Source organism: Falco rusticolus, chromosome 7 (assembly GCF_015220075.1).
Source record: "Falco rusticolus isolate bFalRus1 chromosome 7, bFalRus1.pri, whole genome shotgun sequence".
Classification (NCBI taxonomy): domain Eukaryota; kingdom Metazoa; phylum Chordata; class Aves; order Falconiformes; family Falconidae; genus Falco; species Falco rusticolus.
In genome coordinates this window covers 32,611,629-32,618,466 of record NC_051193.1, presented here as the reverse complement: position 1 = coordinate 32,618,466, position 6,838 = coordinate 32,611,629, and the positions used below count along the sequence as shown (strand labels likewise).

The 6,838-nt window shown below is 45.0% G+C and overlaps 1 long non-coding RNA gene across 3 annotated transcripts in view; it reads left to right on the top strand.

Annotated features, from left to right (window-relative positions):
- The first annotated feature begins 241 nt into the window (after positions 1 to 241).
- LOC119151807 overlaps positions 242 to 6,838 on the top strand; it is a 50,522-nt gene continuing 43,925 nt past the window's right edge. For all 3 annotated transcript variants that reach the window (XR_005105557.1, XR_005105556.1, XR_005105555.1), the window contains exon 1: positions 242 to 463. This is a non-coding gene — a long non-coding RNA (uncharacterized LOC119151807). The remainder of the gene's footprint in view (positions 464 to 6,838) is intronic.

Sequence of the window (6,838 nt, the reverse complement as noted above, 5' to 3'; positions counted from 1 at the left end):
TTTGTTATCTGGGACTAAATAAATCATCTCTGCAAGCTGATGCTTCTTGTGAAGTGACAAAAGCACCCAGATGTAGCATTTCCTACCAAGCTGCAACATAGGATTTGCTGGAGAGAGGCTGTGCTTGGGTGAGATACAGGCCCCTAGCAAGAAAAGGATTATCCCTGCAGATTACAAGCAGGTCAATTAACTAAATAGCCCTTCCCTACAAGGGACTAACCCCAATGTAGCAGGACAGCTACTGAGAGAGGTAGGATGCAGGGGATGCTTTTCTTCTGTATTCTGTTTATTGAAGTACGTGTATCGAATACAGGGTTTGTGATCTCAGCATTTGCATGTTGATACAGGGAAATGCTCCCTTAGGAAATGGTAAAGAGTTTCTGCATGGAGAGCTTTCGGTGAAGATGGGAAGTCAAAAAGGATTGCTACAGTCTGTGAAAAGTCATCTCATTCATAAGAAAAGGTAAAACCCAGCCTCTGGGATAGAGAAGGCCATCAGGGAAAAAAATTCTCAATTCTGCTTGCTCAATGTGTATGTTTGTTTAGTTTCTGCCATGGAAAAAGGACTAATGAACGTTACTTTGAATGCAGCTAATTAGGTGTGGTCTTTTGAAAAAATCATATTGTGCCTTGCTGAAATCTTTGTTCTGCCAACAATAAATCTGGTTGGATTCTATCAGGAATGTGTTGCTAACACATGGTTTAGCAGCAATGTTTTTGTTAGTTGTAGCTATTTGGCTGGAAAGCAGAAGGGCCCTTGTATCCTGAAAACAACCACCTTCCTGTAACCCCAGCTGAACAGATCTGCTACTGACGTGTAACAGCACCACTGAAGCCTTAGGAAATGCAGTATCAGATGATTAAAAGGAGCTGCTGGCCACATTGGATCTTGCCTTCCCCTCTGATTTGGCAGCTAGAAAGAGGCAGGCATGGGGAATGATGTTTTTGTGCTTGGGTGTGTTTGTGGTGAAAATGGAAACCTGCGAAGTCCAGTTGAGCTGGAGGATGGTCCTGCTAAATGCTTTGATTCAAAATCAGCAGAGCACATAGCAGGCCATATATCACATCTTCTCAGCTGGGCAAAAAAGTCAATTAAAGTGAATGGGAGCAGCAACCATAATGGGGGGGCTAAAAACTAAATAGAAGTGCTTTACCCAATGTACTTCATGACCATGGGAGCAGCCTGCCAGAGGGCAGAGTGGATGATGTTTGTCACTAGGTGCCCTGTGTGTAGTCTCAGTGGGTGAGGAATGAACATTTTGTGCTTCCCAGCTGTTCCAAGGAGACCCTTGGCATGCTGGAGACTGTGTGCAGAAGTTTAGGAACAGCTGTGAAGGTCGCACTACCAGGGGTCCATGGATTCATGGGACCAGGACACCCTTCCCATGTTTCTGCTAATTTCAATAATGTTTGCACTTTGACATTGCTAATGTGGGTCTTTGTATGTTTGTCCTCCTGTAAAACAAAGGGATTCTTCTGGATTTTTAAGGACATTTTGTTTTTCAGCAGATGTGAGTTACCTGAGCCTGGCTTTGGGAATCTGGTTGGGAACTGGGGCTCCAGATAAACAACCAGCAATAACCGCTGCTGCTCTTCTATGAGTTGTCTGGGATCCTTTGTCTTCGGAGGATCTGGTCCTTTCTTCTTGAGGACATTAGGGCTGGGTAGTTACTAGATGTCTGAGCTGCTCTTGATGTCATACCTCCTCCATCCAAGTCCTGCACCTCTTGTATTTGTAATACTGAGCAAGACAGAGGTTGCAGTTTCTCCAAATGCTTGGAAGTTAGGAAATGACAGATGAGGTTGCCATTATAACCTGCCCACTCATCTGTGGAAATGTACAATTTTGCTAATTTCTGTCATGAGCTGAATAAAGTATTTTGGCCCCCAGCTTATTCACAGACTTGACTAAATCAGCTTCATTCAGATTTTCTCCCTAAAAATGCCGTTGCTAAAGCAAATTACCTTCAGTGGGAACTGCAGCTCCAAAAGTTAAAATACAGAAAATCTGCATGTCTGGAAAGACTTATTTATGGGGAACTGCAGCTTGTCTGCCCCAATAAAAGCTTTTCAACTGCCTGCCATAACCGTAATGAGATTAGAGCTCATGAACATGGTGTCGCCTTGCTAACCCTCTTGACATTCCGCCAGCTCTATCAGTGTTTGCAGTGCAGTGCACCTTTTTCAGTGCTCTGGTTGATGGCAGCAGTGGCAGATGGTATTTGTTTAATTCTGCTTGTTACCAGCATGTGTGTGGGTGGCTCTTTCCTGCCCAGGTGGAGTGAGGCACAGCAGGAGCCAGGACACCCTGCAAGGCTTCAACCATCGGGTATGGTGTGGTGGGAGGTCTGCAGACCCCTGTGTTTTAACTTCTCTTCTGCCTAGCCTTCTCCACTTTAAAATTGTAGTTCAAGCTTTGCTCCGATAAAACAATTAGGCTTAGAAATGCAAAGCTTTTTGGAGAGGCTTTTTGGAAGACAAAGGCTGGTCCAAGAGAGGAATGGGGTGAAGGGGGTGCAGCAGGGGCTCATAGAGGGCAGTGGGGAAGCTCAGGGAGGCAGTAGCTTGCAGAAGTAGATGCCAATGTGGAGGACCTGTTCTCACCTAGATTTTAACCTTCAAATCTGTTATAAAATGCTCAGCCCTGGATTATTTTTATAAGCCTTGACAATCTCAGGCCAATTGGACCACTTTGCTTCACTGTTGCCTGTATCTCACCATTGCGTTGCCATTGTTGTGGTGCAGTGGATCACCATTTGGTGAGCACATCGCACCTATAAATACACAGAGGAGCATGCCAGGAGGAGAGAGGTTGAGTGTTTGTGTACATGTGAGTGTGTGTGGCGCATGAGGGTGGGTGTGAGAGAGAGGGACAGTGCCAGAGGGGGAAATGTGATGCCTGTGCTTAGTCCTTCCTGATTGTATCTAAAATTTCCACTAATGGGAATGTAAGACATTGGTTACATAGTTTGTTTAATCTACACTTCACATTTAACCCCCCTGGAGACAGGGTGAGTTAGTGGTTTGTTTTCCTTGTTTCACCCCACCATGACACTGGAGACCCTCTCAGAGATAGCGGAGAGGCTGCTTTCCTGCCGGAGTGGCTTGCTGGCTTTTCCCAGAGGAGCGGGGCAAGATGTGGCTGGAGACAGCAGTCCTCTTCCATCATCTAACATCCTGTAGCACACGCTTCACCTCCTGCATCAGCCTTCATCCACTACCAGTGATGCCACATGTGCCCAGCTTGGCTGTCTCTGCCCTGGATGCAGGAGAAAGCCAGCAGAGCAGGGGGTCACGTTCCTAAATGATAAATAAGGAGGTGAAGGAACGATATGGGAGGGCATAAAATGCAGCCTAAAGTGCACTAAAAAGCACCCTATGGGAGCTAAAGCTGAACCGGGACTGGCCCTTCTCTGTGCTGGTAACAGAAAAACTGGTGGGGCTGTGGCTTTCCATGTTGCCCCAAAACTATGCAGAAAGCAATTCTGTCCCAGCAGAAAATCTGCTGGGGCTTGTAAAATGAAGAAAAATCCTTTGGGTAAGCACAGCTCAGTTTAAATCTCTGCTTCAGCCATGCCAGCATCTTTCTAAACATGGAGCCAAATGGCTTTTGTACTTTTAGATTTCTCTTTCCCAGTTTGGACTGAGATCACATGTTGCAGTACCCAAAATTAGAGCTAGAATGGGGATCCTTGCATATTCATTTCTTGCTGAAATCGGGTCCCATTGAGGGTCTTTAGCATTTTACTGATAATGCTTCTGTGCCAGCAGAACTAGGCATGGGGCCTAAACATGCCCTTATTAAACTCAGTGGAAGTTTTGATGTGGATTTCAATGGTATCAGCATTTTCTTCCCGATATTTTTTTTTTTCTCTACAACTCAATCCTACAACTGGTTTCTGCTGGCTTTTGCAGATTTCCTTCACAGGACTGGTAGTCCTAGCAGTGGGCAAATAAACAGAAATGGTCCCCAAACTTTGCTGCCAACAAGAGCAGTTAAAGCATCAGTTTAGTGCCTACATCTGGAATTTCTTTTACAGTAAATTGACTGGGATCAGGAAGCGTTAGATACCAGCAAATTCCAGTTTGATTGCTAGCAGGTGCAAATGCAAATGAGGAAAGCATGATACCTGGACTTCGGCTCTGGATTTTGCCTTCTCAAATCTTCCAACAAAAATTCCTCATTAGAGTTTTTTGTCCTATAGAAGAAAATTAAAAAATTGTTGACTTTCAAGTTGATTTCCTTGCTTGCTTTCAAAATGAAAGCATCAGTTGGAAACATGTGTGCATGCGACTCTACTTGGAAGCAGGGCTCTAACCCAGCTCTTTTTTTAATTCCTTGAAGGTGCCGAAAGACCCCCCAAGAGCTTTTGATCTTTGAAGCTGGTTTATTACAACAAAAAAATTATAACAGCGAGGAAAAAAAAAATATTTATTTAAAGAATGGGAAACACTGAACTGAGATGGATAAATTAAAAGCTGGGAAATTAATCTCCAGCCTAACCTGTGAGTTCTGGCAAGCTGAATGTCCTTGTCCTGCTGGTCACTGTGTGAATCCAAACAAACCCACCCTGGTACAAAGTGTCTTTTTTACCCAGCTTTCCCTAGGTTTGGACCTGGGTAAGCAAGGAGGTTCTGAATGCTTTTGATTGATTCAGTCTCACTGATTAAAAGTATAAGATCTGGTACAAACTACCACACAGTGAAAGCTTGGGAAAGGTATGTGATGGCGATCTGTGAAGTCATGCAGGGTGTGGAGTACAGCTCTCACCTATGCACCATTGCTCCTGAAGGATAGGTCAGCAGGTGTCCAGGAGGACGTCAGGGAGGTGCAAAACCACAAGGAAGTATTTCTTTACAGGATGCATCAGGAGGGGCACTTGCTGCACCCTGAAACTATAGAGGCCAAAGATTGTAAATGGGTTTAAACTGGATAGACACATTTATGGGAGACAGAACCATGTGGCCATCATGGGGTTCAGGTACAAACAGGGGTATGGGAGATGGCCACCTACTCAGCAGCAGGTAGGTCTATAAGATTCACAGAGACCCTGGGAAAGGACCCTTTGTCCATCCCTCATTTCTTACACGCTTCCCCAACACATCTTCACGTCCCCTGGGATCCCTTATCCTCCCTCCACAGTGACAAACAAGCGTCTCTGTGCATTGGTCCTCCTTCCCTAATCGATATCACCCTTTGAAGTATCGCTGATGACAGAACTGGCTCCTCCTGAACCCTCTCTATGTCAGTGCACAAAAATATCCCTCTTTGGCAAGGGTGGCCCATGGTATTTCATCTTGTTTGGGGAAATAGATGAGAGAGTTTCCTTCTCCTTCATGGGCTGGCTCAGATGCAGAGCCCACAGTATTACCTGGCAGATTATTAAAGCATTAACCATGCTTATTTAATGGTATTAACATGCAGATAAGATGTAATGTATCATGTATTGTATTCCCCTCTCAGTGTGGCTGAGCATGTTTTTTAATGTCAAGGGCAGGTGTTTTTGTGTGATACCTGCTTAGTGGTATTTATTCCAAGGCTGCAGTTAATGTCATTGTCCTCTGTTTCATCACACTCTGAGATTAAACCGCATGTCTGGTACATCATTTATTCAATTATTAAAACATCTTAATGAAGGTTAACAGCACAGTGCAGCACAGTTGTGCAGAACTGACACACATAAATCTGTCATTGTGTTGGGAAAGGCAACGGAACTGCATCTCCCAAAGTGCAGATGGGACAGATTAAAATTGTATGCAAAATAGTGCCAGAAACACAGCTCTGAACACAATCCTTCTGGGAATCAGAGCTGGAGAAATGGAAAAAGGGCTATAACAGGTCTCCCTGGTTTCAGCTGCCAGGAAGCACTGAGCAGTAACGTGGCATTTTGGGTTTCTCTCTTGCTGATCTTGGGTGAACCCTTCTGTGCTCTCTGAAAGACCAGCTGCAGAGCAGATATTTCTCTGAACACATCTTGTTAGGCTCTCCAGGGCTTTACGGGGACACTGGGGCTCTGCATAGCCACGGCGAACCTTTTGTGGCCAAGCAGACAGTCGTCCTGCCTCTGCAGGGCCTCGGGGTTGGTGAGGATGGCATGGGCTGATCCCAGCATGGCCTTTGTGATGGCCCTGGGGCTATTGCTAACCACCAGTAGAGATATCCTGCAGTGCCCCTGGAGGAGCTCAGGGCTGCAGAAATGGTGTCCAAACCTTTTACTCATCTGAAAGAAAGGCTTCCAGCACTGCAGGAAAGACTGGGCAGCAGCCTCGCCCCAGCAGATACTGGCATAGTGTTCAGTTTTTTAGCTGTTCTGTTGGCAAGTATGAATTGAAGCCTGGGAAAATGTTAGAGGACTTCATTGTCACTTCACACAGGAATGGGTTACATTTCCAAATGAGTCTGGAGTCAGGGAAATTCTGTAGCTGTCTCTCAGTTATCTACAGCTGACCTGCCACCTAATGCCTTGATCACAGGCTAAAGGGCTTGCTGCTTCAGTTCTGCTTCATCAAAACAAGGCTGATATTTGCATTTTGCAGCAAATATCCATGGCCATCATAAAATGTTTAAATGAAACTTTTTTCCCCTCAGCCTTGGATGAGAGCCATTGGATTCACATGTCGTGCAGGAAGTAAACAGGAGTGCTTCTTGCTCAGCAGTCTGTTGATGTGCTTGCCAATTGCAGCTACATTTATTGCTCAATGGTACAATACTTAATTGAATTGTTACCTTGTTAATTTTTTAATCAACTCATTATGATCTATTAATGACTTTGGAGCAGTAAAGGTTTTCCAGCCCAGGATATGCCAATATCCTGGGGAATTACGGCTGTATGAGCCA